This window comes from Cavia porcellus, unplaced genomic scaffold (genome assembly GCF_034190915.1).
Source record: "Cavia porcellus strain 051 isolate PalLab524CR breed Dunkin Hartley unplaced genomic scaffold, mCavPor4.1 scaffold_5, whole genome shotgun sequence".
NCBI classification, from domain to species: domain Eukaryota; kingdom Metazoa; phylum Chordata; class Mammalia; order Rodentia; family Caviidae; genus Cavia; species Cavia porcellus.
The window spans coordinates 69,301,042-69,322,421 of NW_026947488.1; positions in this window are offsets into that span (position 1 = coordinate 69,301,042).

A 21,380-nucleotide genomic window follows, 5' to 3' on the forward strand; every position below is an offset into this window, starting at 1 on the left:
GAAGGAATACAGAACAAATAAAGCAGGAAGGGACACGTAACAGTAGAAGGTTAAGTGGAAAGGAAACCATTTTAAGCAAAAATTCTCAATATGTCTAAGTAAATCTAAAAACAAAAAATGATAGAATATAGGTATGGAATGAAGAGGGAAATACTGGCATTGAAGGATTGTATTAAAAAAAAATCTGGAACTAAAAGTCCTAAATTATCTCAGGAAAACTTGGAACAAGAGGTTAACGGTGGAGTAAGAAAATTAAGCCTCTTGGCAGAAAAAATACATAAACACATGAATTTAGAAAAACAAAAGGTAACTACACATACAGACATCAAAATCAACTTTGTTGATTTATAGGTAACTATATATACAGGTATCAAAGTCAACAAAGAGTTAGATAGTAATATCTACCAAAAGGGGGAAAGAATGAGACTATAAATTACATTTAATACAAATGTCAAGCAATATGAAGGAGTAAAATGAAATAAGGAAATTTTTACAGTGTGTGAATATTCTCCATTAAGAAGAATGTCTTCTAAAAGTCAGACACCGTAATATTGGCATAAACCTCAAACTTGACAATAGCTATTGCTATTTATAAGGAAACAAACTTAAAATGCTATGACAACAGAGACTGAAAATGAAGAAGATCCATCAAGAGTGCTAGACTAGAAATCAGAAACAAAGAGCCAATATTAATATACAAAGGTGACACTTTAAACTGATAGCAACAGAAAGTGTTAAAGGGCAAAATATAACTAAACTTTTCACACTAAAAGAGAAAACACTATATTCAAAAATTCTTGTGCATCAAACACATGGCTGTTAAATATGTCCAAAGCAAAAACTACCAGTAATGTAAGAATACTTAAAAATTAAATAGGATATTAGTATATTTCATTTAGGATTAAGGAGATCACTTGTTAAAAATTAACAAAAACAAAGTCAGTAAAAACAGACCAATTTAACAATATATTCAATAAATTTTATTATGCATACATGCTATGAAATCCTATGGAATTTAGAACTAAGAAATAATCTCATAAATAATACTGTCCATTAAAAAATAAAAGGCAAGTAAGAAAACTTAATGCCAGAAAATACAGCACAAAGTTGCATGTATGACTTCAGGTTTGCTAGAGTACACATGAAAACACACACACCCACAGAGGAAATTTCATAGAAACGAACTTATTAATCATAGGAACTTCTGAAGGGAGCAATAAATACTCTAATGGAGTTTGATAAAGAGTTAAAATTAACCAGTTAATAATAAGTAATAAAAATTTAGTCCAAAGTTCCTTTTTTATGGAAAATAACAAAATTCATAGTATTTTGACCAATAAACCTAAATATTAACAGAAAAGCAAACATCTACAAATTCATGAGTGTTACATATACAAAAAGTTTAATGATTTTGACAATTTTATGACAGTAAACACAAAACCTAGAAAACATGCCTAATTTCCTAGAGGAAACTAATTACCCACAGTTGTAGTCAAAATCATTAGGACATCTAATTAAACTCTACCACTAAAAAAGATTTCAATTAAGTTCTTAGCAGATTAAGACATTTTACCATAATTCAATAGCGAGAAAAATTTAAATAGTAAAATCTTAAAACAATTCCCATTAGGATTAAGAACAAAATAGCAGTGTCTGTCAGCATCATCATTATTCACCATTATTTAATAAGTGTTAGTTTAGAAAATACAGTAGTTTGTAAAAATATAAAACCATAGCTTTTTTAAGTGATATTTTATATAAAGGACATTTGTAACCTGCAATTTGTGTTGACTTGTTAAGTAAAAAATGCTGTAAAAATTCAGTGAATTTCTTGTATATTATATGAATATGAACATTATGATTTTCTTATAAATGAGTGATTATTAACCTAAATGTAAAATGCACCATAACTGGAATAAAAATATTTTGCGTCCTGGAATTCAAAGAGTAAAAAAATAATCTATGCTTGTTACATAAATTTTATCTATGAGACACTATTGATGTTCTTCCTAGAGAAACTAATAGTGTTCAGAATTTTATGAAGGTTGGATCACTGTCTGTCTGTATTTGAATTTATAAAACTTTCTCTGCTGAAAAGTGACCTTATTTTACCTTTTGTGGAATTAGAGATTGAGAAAGGCAGGCAGCTGGCAACTATAAATCAAATCATTGGGGATTTTTTTTTTTCTGAGCAAAATATTTCACTAATGCGTTCCCTTTTAATTTACATTTTTTTCTTAGTTAAATAGCTGTTATAAAGTGTTTTATATAAATTTTATGGTAACCACAATAATATCTACAGAATATATATATATATATATATATATGAATCAAAATATATTACTATGAAAATATCAACACATAACAAAGGAAGACACCAACAAACAAAACAAAAACAAAATAGAAAATACGACTGTAAGCAATTTTGAAAACAAGTAATAGAATGGTAATACTAAATTCTTCCCCAAGTATTTGAATTATAAATGGATTCAATTTCTTAGAAGACAATTTTTGAATTGATTTTTTTAAATAAAAGAAAGAAAAACATGATCTGACTATAGATTTTGTACAATAGACTCACTTTAGATTCATGGACATACGTGGAGTGAAAATAAAAATTAAAAAAAACACAAAATGACAGCCAAATGATAGCAGGAATCGCTGTATTTTTATCAGATGAAATAGACTTTAAGTCAAGAGACAAAGGAAGTCATTATATAGAGATTAAAGGGTCAATTCATCAGAAAAATAAAATAATTGTAAATACCCATGCACTCAACATCAGCGCACCTAAACATGTAAAGGAAATGTTGAGAGATTGAAGGGAAAAATAGCACAATAGTAGGTTTTAAAAATATGTCACTTTTAGTAATAAATAGAACAGGTAAACAGAAAATCAATAGGGAAACAGATTACTGAACACTACAAGGGACTGTACAGAGAATTAAACCTAAGAGCAGCGGAATACATCTTCCTCTCAAGCACACAAAAGTGTTATCCAGGAAAAGTTAGATCACAAAACAAATTTTAGCAAATTTAAGAAATTACCACCGGGCTGGGGATTTAGCTCAGCGGCATAAGCATCTGCCTTGCAAGCAGGTAGTCGTGAGTTCGATCCCCGGTTCCGATAAAAAATGAAAAGACCAAAAAAAAAAAAAAAAAAAAAAGAAAAGAAAAATTACCACCTACCTTTGATGAGCACAACAACGTAAAACTGTATGATAGTAAAATGGAAAATGCATATATATGTGGACATTAAGCAACACATTTTTAAGCATTAGTAAATATTTTGGTGAGAAAATGTTTAAGCAATCAGTGGGCTAAATAAGTAATTAAGAGGAATTAGCGAATGTTGAAAACAAATTTTAAAAACATACAGCATACTGTAACTTATGAGGTACGATAGAAATAGTGCCAAGGGATATTTCTAGAATTAAAAAGAGAAGGATCTCAAATGACAAAAATTACACTTTAAGGAACTAGGAAAAGAAGAATTAGATAAGCATAAATTTAGGAGGAATAAAGAAACAAGTATTAGTGAAAAATAAAACAATAGATTTTAAAACAAAATGAATTGAAACTAAGATTTTATGGTTTAAGAGGTGAACAAGATTGACAAACTCTTAGCTAGACTAAGACAACAGAGAAACCTGAAAATCAGAAATAAACAAGAGCATTACAATAGTGATAGCTATATCACAGAAATAAAAGATTGTAAGACTGCTGCAAATAATTACACACCAAGGAACAGAGTAACCTACAAGACATGAATAAATTTTCAGAAACATATAAGCTATACTAAGTAAAAAATAGAAATAGTAAGCAATACTAAGTAAAAAATAGAAAAGCTGAATAGACTAAAAGAGAGTTAAAGAATTTGAATTAATAATGTCTCCAATAAAGGAAAAGTCAGGATCAGATGCTTCATTGGTGAACTCTTTCAAACATTTAAAGAACTCCAATTTTCCCCAAAATTGATTACAGGTATTTCCATTTAAGGACTTCCTTAGTTAACAGCTATTCAGACTTAAGACTGAGGCTCACTGTTTTGACGCAGGACCTGTGGTAGGGGTGGTACAGTCCAATCATCTTGTTTATAGATGCTCAATGTCTTTTTTTTTTTTTTTGGTACAGTACACTTTGTTTATCAGTGCTATATTTTGCAAATTGTACTAAATTGCAGTTTGTGTTCCGTTATTCATTACAGTACTGTGTAACAGTTATGCAAATAAAAGCCAAGTCATTGAGTTGGACTTTCTTTTGACTGTTTCTCTGTTCTGAATATTGTAATGTACATTCTATAAATAATTTCTCACTTAACGAACAATTCAATCACCAATCTACTTTCAGGAATTCAACTCAGTAGTTAAAAAAGGAATGCCTGTACCTCCAATTTCATTTTATATGGTCATATTAATTTATCCTCACATTAAGGTCAAAGACAATACAAGAAAAGAAAACCACAGGCTAACATCTTTGATCAGCACAGACAAGCATTACTCAACAAAATACTAGCAAAGTAAATTCACTGTTACCCTCAAAGGATCACATACTAGTTTGGCACTAACTTCTGGGATGTAAAGACGGTTCTGCCTTGCCAAATTAACTAATGTGATACATCAGATTTACAGATGGAAAGGTAAAAAATCATGAGGTCATTTTAACAGCAGTGGAAAAAATGTTTTGAGCAAATTCAATAACCTTTAATGATAAAAACTCAAAAAAATTGTACTGGAGGAATTTATCTCAAGCCAAATATGAGCCCTATATAAAAAGCCACCAGCAAACGTTCAGCAGTGCAAACTTCATAGCTATTTCTCTAATATTATGGGTAAGATACGAATGACCAATGTTGGAGACCACTATGAAGCGGCCATGAGCAGATTTAAATTTTAATGATTGGCTTTCTATGTTTATCTGTGAATCTATATTTATTTGTGTCCTAAGCCTCAGCCACTTGCCTAGCGAAAGGAGCTGATTGTAGTAAGTGAACCTCTATGAATCACTGGTCCTGGCTGAGGCCTATAGTGGCCAGTGAGGCCAGAGGTACCTCAAAGGGCAAGCTATGGCCACAGCTGTGGACACTTGTCTCCAACCCCAATTAACAAGATGGAGACTGTAGCTGCAGGAATTCTTTCTACAGTCTCACTCCTACCATGTCTTCATGATAAGACAGTTTCACTGAATTGACTTGATTCATTACCTGGAGATGTCCTTGAAGTGACTCCTAAGGTCCTGCTCACTGCCTGGGCTTTCCTCAGTTTCCCTGCCTTTTGTCCTTAGTCCTAATAAAAATGTGATAATCCAGAGAAGTCTTTGTCATAGCCCTTGGAGGAGATTTGAATTCAAATAAAGGGTTTTGACCATTCTGGAGCCCTAAAACTGTACAATTTGTCTCTTTTTATTTAACCTCTGCGGTACACTCATTTGGGAGACTAGGAATCTAGGTCAGGACCCAATAGCCCAATCTCATTACTATTCAACATAATATCAAAAATTCCAGCTAGATTTAGGAGGATAGAGCTATAAAAAGGCCTTTAAGCTGGAAAAGTAGTAAAATTATCTCTACATATGACATGTTTGTAGACATAGAAGATTCTAAAGATCCAATGAACAAAATGTGAGAACTAATAAATTATTAGTTGCAGGGTAGCCAACCTAGAGAAATCAAGTGTATTTCTTTACACTAACAACACACTAAGATAAAAGAAAATAATTCCATTTACAATAGCCACAAAGAAAATAAAATATTGAGTAATAAACTTAAGTTATTTAGGGAAGGTATTGCTATTTAATTTTTTTAATTTTTCTCCATTTATTCCAAAACAGGAATGTAATTATGGATGCTTAGGTTGCTTAAAGAAGCCTATTATTGTACACAATTTTGTAATAATATTCATTTTAAGCAGATTGTCTTAAAGATTGTTTCAAATTTCATGTATTAGATTGACTCAAATCTCTTCTAGAACTTGGCAAAGTGTAAGTGAAATGAAATTACTTTGTTATATGATATGAAGAGTTTAATTTTTCTATAACGAGCTGCTTTGTAGAATCTAAATAATTTTTTACATAGTTGTATTCTAGGATAGATAATTAAGCATGCACTAAACCATAGATGTATTCATTGAAAGTGTAAATATATATTGCTAACAATATTTTAAGCAACTAACTGTGTCAATTTATATTTTCACAATGGCTACTTAGCAACTATTTATTCACCTCCTATTTATAATTTCATCAGTTGGATGAGTGGGAATAAAATATTGGTGACTTAATTTGCAATTTAGTATTACAAGTAAATATTTTTACCTATGTGTATTATTCATTTGTATTTTGCCAGCTGATTACTGCTTTGGAATGTAGTTTTTTTTTTTTTCTTGAGAATTGTTTCCTTTTCTAATTTAAAAAAAATAGCAGAAAAATCTTGATTATTATTTTCACATTTTAAACGTTAGTTAAGTGCTTAATATTTAATCTTTTGAAATATTTTATTCCTGTCTGTCATTTGATTTTTAATTTTTATTAGTGCTATCTTTTCCTAGTTGCTCAGAAACTTTTAACATTTAAATTTTCAAGTGGATAATTGTCTTTTAAATTTATTCTTAGATAAGGCTTGTTTTAAGAAGTCTTCCCTTGCACCAAGATTAATGCTTCTTAAAACTTTTCTTTCAGCAGGTTTTTAGTTTAATATTTGCTCATTTAAAATACAAGTGTATTTTTATTTTTTTTTGTATTATTGTATATTTATACTCAGTGCATTTTTTTTCCCATAGAGAAGAGAACATACCCATCTACAGAGAGGAAATTATATAAAAGTGTTGAGTGAGGATGACATGTCAATTCTAAAATGTTCGAGTATCTAGATTATTAAAAATACTTTATTTTGACCCATCAAACTGACCTTTGAGTATCAATTTGAATACTTAGGAGACAACTAATGAAGTTTAAGAGTTCAAGGAATAGTGCAAAGCTAAATGATCAGTTTGTTAGCCTCTCGTGACTGCAGAAAATATCTGATAATTCATAATGAGAAAAGGTTTATCTTGGGTCACAGTTTTGGAGGTTTCAGGTGCCCCTTTTGCTTTTGAGTCTGGGTGAGGTAAAAAATCACGGAAGAAGTAGGGGAGAACCAGAGCTGCTTCCCACCTAACTGAACATAAGAAAGAAAGCAGAGACCATGCTCTCATTTAAAGCCACATTCTCATGTTCTCATTGATGTAAAAAGTCCCACTAAGCTTCACTTCTTGACGTTTTCACCACCTCCCAAGAGCTCCAAGCTCGTGACTAAGATATAAACAGGTGGTCTTTTGGGGGCAACATTTGTATTGAGAATGGTGGGAATCAGTTTTGACTTTGCTATTGTTAACACCACTGACTGACAGCAGTGATACTACAGATCCCTGGCAAGGTGACTAAGGTCAATACTGATGTGTCAGTGACAGAAGTCTCAACTTGTCTCATTTTTCTCTCATTGTTCAGACAAAATACCCAACATCCAAAGTTAGAGGAAGAACAGGTTATTCAGCTCACAGTTTGTGGAAGTTGTAGTTCATAATTACCGGCTCCAAGGCAGGGTATCATGGCATCTGGGCAACAGTTCAAGGCAACAGAAGGTAGCAAGAGCTAAAAGGGGCTTGAGGGGCAAGTATCTTTTCCTCTCTTATATTGTGTGCAGGCTCCCTGCCTGTGGGTGGATGTAGCACTAACCACCAGCTTCCTCTTCTCTTTTTAAAAATTGTCTCTGCTCTCCTGTTGTACAGGCTCAGGATGTTTATAAACTGAGGACCCTGGCCTCCTGCTGAGTCCCTCAGTTAACCTTCTAAACTTCTCAAGCTGTCACAGTGTATCAACCATCACAGAACTCTTGATATTTTGGGATGAAAATGTTAGTTTACCTCTGTGTTCATCTTGAAAACTCATAACCTTTATCTAACTATGAAGGGAGATACAGGAAAAAACAAAAACTAAAAAGCAAAATTCTAAATGTGAGATATTTTAGAAAATGTCTATCTAGTACTTCTTCAAAATTGTCAGGAGTATCAAAACAAGAAATGTTGAAGAAGTTGTCACAACTCTGAGTAAGTTACAAAATAAATTTTGGATAAGATTCTGGAAAAGAAAAAATACATAAATGAATCTATGGAATTTGAATGAAATATGATCTTGGCTATTGGTGAAGTATCAGTATTGGTTCATAACTTGCATTGTCATGCATTGATATAATATAATGTAATGCAATACTGGATATACTGTTACCACATACCTTAAAATATTTTCTGTAATTCTGGAACTACTTTAGAATTAAAAAAATTGAAAAACAACATAGGCTTATTTCAAAGAATTGACTTATGTTAGATACACATATAAGAGTAAACATTAATTGCATTTTAATATAAAAATTTAATAAATGTGAGTTCTGATTGTAGCAATTTCTTCAGGAAATTAAGTAAGTACCATTACTTAATTACAAGTTCCAAGTTCCAATCTGTTTAAATCAGATTGGAAATCCTGGTTTCTATTCCTAACCTACTAAAATGTAAAAGAAAGTAAAACAATTTTTTCAGAGGTATTATTGGGAACTGAGCATGGTGGCATGTATCTGTAAACCCAGATACCTCAGGAGACTGAAATAGAAGGATACTAAGTTCCTTAGCAGCCTGGACAACACAAGAAGACTGTCTCAAAATAAAAGTATAAAAAAGCGAGAGATGTAGCCCAGTGGTACATCACTGGTAGTATGTGCAGGGCTCTGGATTTGAGCCCCAGTACTGGGGAAAGTTGTGGGGAGCAGAGGGTAGCGGAGTGCTTGCTACTGATTAAGCTAATGGCTTGGATTCCTCAAGGAGTATAATAGACTTTCATACAGTTTATGAAGGTATTAGGAAAGCAATGTTTTGATGATGAGGGATTTTAGAAATGAGTATTAAATGCTTTTTCAAAATTATTTTCTGGGTTATAGTTTAAACTCAGTGCTTCAAAGACATTGCACAAAGTTGTGTGCTATTCAGATAGATGTGAAAAAAGGAGCATTCTTCCAGAGAAACAGTAATTCAACTATTAATTTTATAACTAAATGAAGATTATAGTTTATGCCCTGTAACTTATCACAATCAGCACCTGAACCTTGCACATTTTTTTTATAAAATAAGAATTGAGAAAACAGAAGTTAAATCATTCAAGCTACTACGTTTTTAAATTCCATATTGATATGGACTTTATCACAGTGATGGACAAGGAATTGCAGATTTTAAACAGCCCTACTGAAAAATAAAGGGACTCGTTACTTTCATCACATAAACCCAACAAAATGAATATGTCAGGAATAATATTTATATTTTGCTTCTATCTTCAGAATTTCCTTTATATATAAGAAGATTATGGTCATGGAGAACAAAGAAAATCCATATTAATTTGAACTATTGTTAAGTAATTCAAATTGTTTTATATCTTTATTCTGTAATTTACTGTTGTTCTTTCAAGTTTATATTCCTTCTTAAATTTATAAATCTTTAATGAAATATTTTAGAATATTTTTGGTTAGAACGTTTCTTATTTATCAATAAACACATTTCTATTGTCAATGCACAAAATTGCAACTTATTTTTGCTCCTGTATCTTTTAAGTTTGTTTTTCTCTATTTGTGTGTTTTTATCATAACTGGAAATATTCTCTAACGTACATCCTTCCACATTACAAAGCATCTCATAAATCTACCTAAAGGTTACATTTTTTTGCAAGAGATCATTGATTTTAGCATTTAAAACAGAAGTTCTACATTTAGCTCTAATTATGGGTTAAGATAAAGTTATTTGTTTTCAGGTACATAATTATATGACTTTCTGGCTTCATTCTAGGACAAAAGACCTAGTTTCATTTGTGGGGAGCCGCCTGACCGGTCCCCTAAGATGGCGCCCATTTCCTGCTTCCGGGTTCTTCCCGGCCCGAACAAGCCCGCCAAATTGCCACGTCTGCCCAGCTACCGATGACGCTAGCCTATTAGCTTGCTGGGCTTGCTTTGCTATGATTGGATGCTGTTTTCCCTTATAAGAGACTGTCCCTGCCCCTAACGGGCAGAAGAGGAACCAACGTTGAGGGTGGCGGACCTTGTTAGGTCCGGTTCGCTGTACGCAATAAACTTTGAGAGCTGATCCTGCTCGAGTCTGGCCTCCTGTCTCCCGCGGCTCCGGTCATCTGGTGGCCCGTACGGGGATAAAAGGCTCAGCGACGTGCCTCTTCGGCCGGGAGGTGCGATTGCTGTCGCCTGTGGTACGACGGAGGACCTGGCCCAATAACAACGGAAGGCCCTGAGCGCCTCTTCTCTTCACCCTGATCAGCTACGTGAGATACAGCGGTTCCCGGGACAGGTGAGTACTGGATCACCTGGGTTGGGTGGACGCACCTAACAGATTTTGAGTGCCACACGAGTGGACGCTGGTTTTTTTTTTTTTTCTTTTTTCCCTTTGCATCTGTTTTGCTTTCGCTTCGCTAATATGGGCAACGCTGCTCGCAAGCCCCTTGCCGATTCCCTAAGGGTCTTACTGCGGACCCGAGGCATCTACATGAACCGGGTCACCTTCTCGAGGTTCCTGGACCATATCAATGATATTGCCCCCTGGTTTTGGCCCACAGGCTCACTAACTCACCCATCGTGGGAAAAGCTGGGAGGAGACCTTAGATGTGCCCAGGAGAGGGGTCTCTTAGACCCTATGGTTCTACCCCTATGGGAGATGATTAGAGCTTGCCTAACGGATGAGCAAATCCCCGGACTTCATACAGCCCGACAGGCTTTTGATAAAGCTCGATCAGAATGCTCAGAGGAGCCCGGAGCCACTGCCGATTGTGGGTCTCCGGAGGACCCTCAGGGCTCTAATTCTGATTCTGATTCGGAAGGTTCAGAAGAGGAGGTTGTCTTCGCTAAACAGGACCCTCCTGCACAGCTTAAAGAGGAATTCAGGGCTCGGGAAGATAAAAAGGGGAACCAAACACCACCCTGCTCAAGCTACTCCGCCTTACGATCACCCCCTTCAGGGCGCCAGGCCCCACTGCACCGCCATGGCCAGAAGAGGAGTTTTTTCCTGGGCTGCCACCTCCACCCGTGGCCGCCAGAGGGCGCCCACAACCTATGGCACCGCCCTGGTTAGAGGGAGAGCTACTTCCTGGGTTGCCTTCTGCGCCCCCATCTGGGGAGGGAGGAGGACGTTCCTTCCACCAGAGGGTATGGTCGCGGCTTCCCTTTGAGTGTTCCGGTCTCCATGCATTCCCGGTACAAGTAGGAGGCAGGGGAGGAGGAGGATATTATGAGCCCTTAGAAATTAAACAACTTAAAGCTATCAAGGACGCAGTTTCAGCTTATGGGCCCAATGCACCATTTACCATGGTGCTTTTAGAGGCATTGGCAGGTCTGCTTTTAACTCCTGGAGATTGGACCCAGCTGGCACGCGCCTGCCTCTCCCCCGGACAATATTTAGATTGGAAGTCCTGGAATGAGGAATTCTGTGTAGAGCAGGCGGCAGCCAACAGGGAAAATAACCAGAGAGAGTGGAACAGGGATATGCTATTAGGGCGAGGAGCGCTTTAACATCACGAGAGCACAAGCACGAGACATAGTACACCATTGTCCGGCCTGTGTGATCTCTTCACCTCAACAATCTATTGGTGTTAACCCGAGAGGACTGCGCCCCAATCATATTTGGCAAATGGATGTTACACACATCCCAGAATTTGGAAAACTCAAATATGTACATGTTTCGGTTGACACCGCTTCTCAGGTTATGTTTGCTTCGGCAGAACCTGGAGAAAGGGCCTCCCATGCTATTAATCATTGTCTTGCAGCCTGGGCTGCTTGGGGAAAGCCCAATATATTAAAAACAGACAATGGTCCTGCTTACACCAGCAAAACTTTTGTAACATTCTGTCAACAAATGGATGTTGTCCTTAAGCATGGCATTCCATATAACCCTCAAGGACAAGGCATCATTGAACGGGCACATCGGACACTCAAGGGTGTCTTACAAAAGCAAAAGGAGGGGATAGGCCACGGCCTAACGCCCAAAGGAAGAATATCATTGGCACTCTTTACTATAAATTTTCTCAATTTAAACCACAATAATCATTCCCCTGCCATGGAACATAGCAATCCGTCCCCAACCGACAAAGGGCTGGTTAGATGGAAAGATGTCCTTACAGGACAATGGATGGGCCCGGATCCAGTGGTTAGTTGGACCCGAGGTGCGGTTTGTGTCTTCCCACAGGAACCAGGCTGCGAACTGCTGTGGGTCCCGGAAAGATTGACGCGAGCAGTAAACTCCCCACCAGTTCCTGATAAAGCACAGGAGGATAAGCCCGCGGACACAAGTCAACTCGACCCTTCTGGGACCGACGCTCAGCGCCCGAGACCATCTACAAACTAAAATGTCTGGTTTGGAGTTTTTTCTATTCTGTGGGTTCCTATTAATCACCCCTGTGATATGCTCAGATTCCACAGAACCACCACAATATCTTTGGGGTCCTTGGCACCACCCGCCCACATTGGCACCTTTTTCGGCAGCCTCGCCCGCCTCACCCAGGGTTTACACCATCAATCAAACAGTCCTTGATTATGACCCACCCACTTAACTCCGGTCGACCCTCCATTTCTCTTCCTTCTGTCCCACGATTACCTCTTTTTGGATCCTAATTGCCATGGCTATCCTAGTAGGGCTTGTGGTTATCAAATGCTTGTTAGACCGCCTTATGCAAACCCAGCAACAGGTCAAGGTCACGGCTATGGCAGCCATGCAAATGGCAGCGGGCGGCCCATCGGGTCGACAGGCCGCCGCATATCTCCTTCATGTCGCAGAACATCAGTTATAAAAGCTGAGTGGGCAAGCCAATGACGGGTAAGATGGGAGACGTCCTCCCGGTCAACCTAAGATAGGCTCCACTCAGATATATATGGCCTTTAAGGCCAGGGGTCCCTCCTGGAGCCAAATTATTGGCATTGAGATGCGAGACCAAGGGTACTGCAGTGCCATCCGCCTCAAAGGTTGGGGGGAAGGCATGAATGAATGTCTATATGCATCCAGGTTCGGTTCACATATGCCTGGCCCTGCAAAAAAATGAACCACTCACCCTGAGCATGGTCCTACCGGGGGGATATGCACAAAACGAGGTGATGCACAGCAGGGTATAGACCTCTACATTCTCTCATGCCTCGGCCTACAAAGTAGACCCGCTCCAAGGTGTCCAACAATAACAAGATTATAAACACCCTAAAGGGACCCACATGACATCACATTTTCAAATAAATAAAAAAGGGGGAGATGTGGGGAGCCGCCTGACCGGTCCCCTAAGATGGCGCCCATTTCCTGCTTCCGGGTTCTTCCCGGCCCGAACAAGCCCGCCAAATTGCCACGTCTGCTCAGCTACCGATGACGCTAGCCTATTAGCTTGCTGGGCTTGCTTTGCTATGATTGGATGCTGTTTTCCCTTATAAGAGACTGTCCCTGCCCCTAACGGGCAGAAGAGGAACCAACGTTGAGGGTGGCGGACCTTGTTAGGTCCGGTTCGCTGTACGCAATAAACTTTGAGAGCTGATCCTGCTCGAGTCTGGCCTCCTGTCTCCCGCGGCTCCGGTCATTCATTCAGCATAGTTTAGTCAGTATACCTGACAGTATAAAATTTTTATGGTTAATTTTTATAGCATCAGCTCAATTCTTGCTCATACATGATAAAATATAGTAGCCACTGGTATGCTTATCATCCATGAATATCATTTCAATTTTTCTTATTATGTGGATAAAAAATGACAATTGTTTTTTGAAATGATATTGCTAAGAGGAATTGTGAAGAAAAATATCAAAGAAGACTACAGCAGCTTTAGTAAGTGTCCAGATTACTTTTATTTGACTGTTAATTTTTGCAGAAACTGCCAGTGCATTCATGATGAAAGACCATATAGCTAGTCATAGCACCCAGCTTTCAGCTAGAAGTGAAAATTGGAGGAATAAGAACAAAACGCCAGGTGAAATGAAATTTCTTTAGTCATTTTTGTCTAGTAGAGATGTAATCATCAGCTATATTATGTAAAACTTAAGTGGAAAATGACAAAATTTGACACAGGGATTTGTTCTCTAAGGATAAAAAAAGTGCAAACCTAAAATGAGATTTCAAAGTAAATATTTAGAAAGAACAATTATTACAGCTCTGCAGAGTCAAGTTTATTTCATTTGAGAATCTTCAGATAACTTCTCAGAGTTGTTTCCTCTCACCATAAAGTACTTTTTACAGTTATGATTAATTCACTGTGCTTTTAGTCGTCAGAGAGCTTTCCACAGGTTAAAAGCATCAGGTTCTTGGTAAACTTGGACACCTGCTTGTTTTGATGGCTATATGATTCTCCTGTTGTTTTCTAAGCCTGTCTGCTTTGTTCTTCTGGGCTGCCAACCAAAATGTAGGCCTTGATGGTCTTTACTTTTTCTTTCAGATCTAGTTTTTTTAATGTACAATGTAAAAGGAGAAGGAAGGGGAGAAAGACGAAAAATAAAAAGAAGGAAGAGGAAAGGGAAGAAATCATGTACCTTGACAACAATGAGACATTTAAATTAAGTTTTATTAGCAGGTGAGTAGGGCTGTTTACACATAATTCCTGTCATATTACCTCTTTTTCGCTACAGCTACAGCTGTGCATAAACACACAGTATTTCCATAGTAGGAAAATAGTGTCCTTAGTTTATAGGCTGATCAGCCTCAATGGCAATTGAGTAAAATAATTTTCCTAAGGAAAAACAGCATCCAAACACACAAGTTGGGACCAGCTTACTTGAATAGGACATTGTTAAAGAAGAATTATGTGTTAAAATATTCAGTGAGAACCACAGGCCAAAGACCCAGATTATTGTGGTATGCTTTCAGTACAGCTGGGATAACAAAGGGAAAGAAATTCCAAGCATTTATTCACAGTAGTGTATTTTATTGACATCAGAATGATCAGACGTGTGAGCATATTATTGGGTCTATTCACATTCAAAAGTTTTTCACTGCAGTAATCTGAACTCTGTTTACTAGGTAATACAACCATATAAGTGCAGTTAATGTTTTTTAGAATCATTATTCAGTTATTCATATGCCTACTAATGGGTTATTAAGATTTTGGTCAACAAAGCATTAAGAATTATTTGATAATAATCTAATATATGTAGTTCCCTCTCCCTTTAGCTATCACTAAATTCTTAAGTCAAATATTTTAGATTTTATTTATTTTTTTTTATTTCGGTGGCGCAGTCTGGAGATTCCTCACAAAGCTGGGATTGGAAGTCCCATTTGACCCACTTCTAGGCATATTCCCAGAAGAACTGAAAGCATCATACCACAGTGATATACGTGCACCCATGTTTATAGTAGCACAATTTGTAATAGCCAGAACTTGGAAACAACCTAAGTGTCCTTCAACTGAGGAATGGATAAAAAGTTGTGGTATCTTTATACAAATGGAGTACTACGCAGTTATAAATAATGATCACATTGAGATATTTATTGTAGGGAGCCGAGTGACAGGCATTGCTGCCTCGATGTCTCTCTCTCTCTCCTATGGGCACTGCGTCTGCCTACATTAACCATAATCCTCTTCTGCTTATGTCACTTATCCGGATGTGATGGTAACCCTGCTGTATTCATCTGTTTAACCTCTTCCTGTCCCAGCTCCCGCCCTTAGCCTATAAAAGGTGTGATTATTTTCTGAATAAACCGGAAGCTTGATCGGATTATTTCGACTTGCTTTCGTCTCTTTTTGTCTCCCCCATGTCTTTTATTTAATCCCTGTTTCCCCTCCAGGAGTTCTGAACTTGTTGATCTGCAGGCCAGATCAATTTATAAATAAATGGACGCAACTTGAGACCATACTCACAAGCAAAATAAATCAAATGCACATGTATAAATACTGTATAGTCTCCCTAGCGTAAGAAATGGTAAGAGTACATAAGATTTTATGATAATCATTATCCTCATTACATTACTTTGAAGCCTTATAATATTTTCATTAATTAGTTGGAATGGTTTTATTCTGTTTTGTTTGATATTATTGTGTGTGATGGTATGAACAGGTATTTTGAAGAAAACAAGACATTATGATAGCCATTGCTGATTTAATATCATCTTGCTTTGAAGTCTTACCATGCTTTTGTTCCTCTGTTTCCATTGGTTCTATTATGTTGCATCTTATTGGATTTTAATATGTGTGACAGTATAAACAAATTTTTTATGAAAAATGAGATAATATAGTAGCCATTGTTCATTTTCGGTTATTTGGTTCTGAATGCCCAGTAATACTTTCATTCTCTTGAATGGTTTGTACTATTTTATTATGTTTGGTACTACTGTATGTGAAAGTATGCACAAATATTTCAAAGAAAGAGACATTATGGTAGCTACTGTTAATATCAGGTTGTCTTGTAGTGAAGTACTGTGTTACTCACATTGTTCTGATCTGCTTTGTTCTGTCCCCTTTTGCCTTAATCTCTTTAAAATAAAAAAAAATTAAAAAGAGGATAAAATAGAGTAAAACCAATCAAAACAAACCAATGTAAGGGATATAGGACTTCAAAACATTACAAAATCAACATCAGTTACCATATTGTCCCTTGATGTCTTCAAAATAGCTGCAGATAACCTCAGACATAGTAAAACTCAAACAGAACAGAACAGCAATAAAGGACCTCAAAGCATCCAATTAGCAAATCCAAAATTGCTACCATAATATATCTTGCTATCATTGAAATAGCTGCTTTTGCCATCAGATTTGACATATTCAAACAAAACAAAAGAGAATAAAACCCAACAGAACAATGGAAATGATATAGGACCTGAAAATAAGACAATAGGGAATCAACAATGGCTACAATCCTCAGAAGAAGATACCCCTAGATGTCATGCTGTGTATTGCTATCCTCTGAACCTATGAGGACCACTGGCCCTAGACCTGCAATGTCAGTGAAACTCTGAAGCACCACAGGCATCCAATTGCATTTCACCTACATAGCTGTCATTACAGTTTGTGTTTCTCTGGATAAAAAGGTTGCTTATGGTGGAGGAGGGAATAGGTACTTCTTGTTTGCCAGCCCAAGCACCAAAAGGAGCTGGGATATCAGCAAGGGTCCCCACATGACACTAGTTGTCGGTGTGGCCTTCTTCTGTCTACTCCCAGTCCATGAATGGCTGACTCACAGGGAGAGGCTGGGGTCTGTCTGTTACCAGTCTGGAGGCGCCTGTTCACGGCACTGATTCCCAGACTGGGCTTGCTTGCTGGTCAAATGTTTTAGATTTTAAAAACTAAACTACAAAAGGCATAGTGAGGCTGTTAATAAAACTACATGAAGGTCTCAAATCAAAGTATTTTTCATTTTAGTGGGAAAAGTGAAGCTGTTCACTTTCGGAACTGTAGGAGCTATATAGATAATGCAGTGGTAGACAGTATGTTTTATATTCCCAGAAGGTTAATGCTAATGTATGTAAACCAAAGTTTTGAGAAGTCTAAAATGTTAGCATTCTTTGAAAGTTGGGGAATTTATAAACACCAAATTGGGAAATTTACATGGTTCCACTTAGATTTTTGAATTAAAGATTTTTTTAAAATGTAAAAATTTGCCTGGAACTCTTCTTATAAGTAAAATCACGTGAGCAAATTTTAAAAATATGGTTCATAAAGAGGAAAATGGCAAATTAGAGGAAGGCAGGGCCTACCTGTCTGTTTCTCCACAAGACTGAAGATCAACACAGAAGCATACTGAGGTAGGCTACCACTGAGGTGCAGCAGTACTATAGTGACCAGGTAAAATCCACACGTATTGGATTTTATAATAATAATAGGAGAAATACAGTGCCCAACAGGAACTCTTTGGGCCAGGATGTGGTTAGGGAAGTGGCCTTAAGGGAACTGTGGGTGAAAATCCCAGCAATCTGAACAAAAGAAGATCTACAATCCGGTAGTGAACAAGCACTTCTGAGTTTGATGGGGACTTTAGAGAAGAATCATCTCAAGAGAGATCCCATTGTCTAAGCTCACTACTTGGGAAATCAGAAGATCTTGCATCTGTATATCCCCAAGTCCAACAGCTTCTTCTCCTTTACTTGTACAGGGGGTGCCTATGCTGGGATGCATTTTGCACCCAGGACAAGACTGTGACAAACCCAACAGGAGCTTTGGCCAGTGGAAAGAGTAAGTCCTCTGTGTTTCTCATTTGGAATTGGTAGTTGTCCTTCTGTGACTGGAAGTAACACAAGCTGTGTGAGTGTGCATGTGAAGGCTGGAATCTGGAGAACAGCGGGGGGTACTAGAAGATGTTAGTTCCTGCAACTCCCAACTGCAGCAAGGATCATTAATCTGGTCAGTTTCTTCAGGAACAAAAGCATTCAGAAGGTACAGTGTCTGGGCTTGCATATTGGCCTTATGTCTGGGTGCTTTTGCAGAGGCTCTTGGGATCAAGGAAACACAAACCCAATAAATCCACAGGTCTGTCAGGCAAGGAGCTGGCAGGAGCATACAGGTAAACAAAGTGCTCAGCTTTCCCTTGTCTCTGTCAGTGTGGGAGCAGAGCCTTCACACCGACCTATTTGTCTAGAACAGAGAAAGACCACAGCAACCTGCCACTCAGATCCACAATCCCTTCACTATCAGTTGTTTCCGAGACCAGAGCTGCTGGAAGTAGCTTTCCAGTTCAAAGAACGTCACAAAGGGAAATCTAGAACTGCTGGTTTTTGTTTTGCTTTGTTCTATGTGGTTTTGTTCACTATTATCTTTTCTTGATAATTTTTTCTAATTTTATATATTTTTAATTCATTTAGTAGAAATTTTCTCTGTTTTTTACTTTCCCATTTTTATTTCCTTCATTTTCTTCTATATTTATTCTTCCTCCCAACTGTTTTCCTTATGAGAGAGAGAGAGAGAGAGAGAGAGAGAGAGGAATTTAGGGCCTAGTGATGGTGGGTAAGCATGCTGCTACTGAGCTACATTTATAGACATTTTTAATTTTATATTTTGAGATAGGGTCTCAATCCATTTCACAGGCTGGGTTCAAACTTGTGATTTTCTTGCCTCAACCTCCCGAGTCACTGAGATAGCAGGTAGGCATTGCCATAGCTGGTGTGTCCACCTTTTTTTAGTTCAAAGAAATGATTATTTTATTATTAATCTTACTTCTGCTAGAGTATAATTTTTAAAATCTACTCTATAATATTATTCTCTTTGCTACTGTTGAGTTAATTGTGTCAAGTGATTGTTTTAATAAGTTCTTATTGTATTTCTCTCTTTTTAAAAAAAAAATTGTGTTACAAGTGGTTGCCTAGTCCAATCTACTATACCAATGCATTGGTTACAAAAGCAGGACACACCTGGGATGCAGCAATGGCATGATTCAGAGGAACACAGAAAAATGTCAGGATAAAGGAGCAAAATAAAGTCTCAGACCTCCAGTCCACACAGAACAAGTTCAGGAGACACAGATGTAGGAGAAATTTGAAGTCAAACACCTGGAATTTCTGAAAAGATAACTACTGAGGTAAAGAAGCAAATTAGTTCTTGTATTGTTTGGTTAATTTTATACATCTATATCTGATGGTCTGGACAGCTGTTTTGAAGATAACAAGAGGTGTTATGGTAGCCATTTTTTAATTTCCTATCATCTTTTTTTTTGTATTACTTTCATTGTTTTATTTTGATTGGCTTTATTGTTAGGTGTTATTCTCTTTGAACTAAAATAAAATGAAAATAAAAATATATGTGTGATAAAGTCATAGCCAACATCATCAGACTAAGGAAAAATTGATAATTTCCTTCAAAATCTGGAAGAAGACAGTGGCGTCCATTCTTATCACTCTTATTGAATACCATACTTGAAATTTTAGCTAAAGCAATCAGGAAAGAAAGAAAAACAAAATGAGATACAATTAGCAAAGGAAACGTTTAATTAGCTCTGACAGTGATAAAATCTTGTACTTGAAAGATCCTAAAGACTCAATCTAATGATTTTAGGTATAATTAAATAATTCAGCATATTAGCAGGATATAAAATCAGTATAAATGATCAAGAATATTTCCATACAACAATTGAAAACCAGTCGAGAAATAAGTCAGAAAAACAATTTTATTTTCAATAGTTTAATAAAAAGAAAATACTCAGGATGAAACCTAAGCTACGAAGCTCAAGACCAATGGAATGAAAATTACAGAACACTGAAAGGGAAATTGAAGAAGATACTCAAGAGCGAAAGAACTTACATGTTCATTAATGAGCAGAATTTATACTACTAAATGATCATGTTACTGAAAGTGAAATACCAGTGACTTTCTTCACATAAGAAAATTCTAAAATTCACATGGAAGCACAAATGATCCAGATTGTGAAGCAACAGTGAGCAAAAAGAACAATGGTGGAAATACCATAGCACATGATTTCAAAATATATTACAGAGTCATAGTAACATAAAAGGCAGGGCAATGGCATGAAAACAGACACATAGATAACTGGAATATAATAGCGGGCACAGCAACTAATCTATGAAGTTGAAACTATCTGATTCTTGGTAAAGTTACCAAAAACATATGTGGAAGAAAAGAATATTTAACAATGATGTTGGAAAAACTTAATATCCATGTGTAGCAGTCTGTAGAAGTTTGACAAAAGATCCTTATCTCATTCTTAAAAATTCAACTTAAAAAGGATCAAAGACTTAAAGGCAAAATTAAAATTTTGAGACTGGTAGAACACATACATAAAACATTTCAAGATATAATTATATGCATCAACTTCTTTAATAGGTTTCTGTAGCTCAGGAAGTAATAACAAGTATCAACAAATAGAATCGCATCAAAATAAAGGGATTCTTCACAGGAAAGAAAACATCAGAACAAAAAACAGTTCATTCATAGTGAAAATATACTTTTGTCAGTACTCTTCTAACAGAATATTAATATCCAGAATATAGAAGGACTCAAAAACATAACACTCAAAGGATGATCCAATCAACAAATTAACTCCTCATGTACTTTCGAAAAACTATAAAATGGCAATAATTAGCCAGGCATACTGGTGCATGCCTATCATCTCAGCAGCTGGGAGGCTGAGGCAGGAAAATTGTGGTGAGTTTAAGGTCAGTCTGAGCACATAGCTAGTTTGAGGCCAACCTGAACTGTATAGTGAGATCCTGTCTCAAAAAATGGTGGCAATATATAAAAATATAATAATCATCAGGGAAATGCAAATTAAAGTGCACTGAGATTCCTCCTTATCCTGGTCAAAATGGTGATTAAGATTTTTAACAAATGTTGGTGAGGAAGTGGAAAAGAAGGAAACATTCACTGCTTGTGGGATTGCAAATGAATATTTTAAAAAGTATGGAGTTTCCTCAAA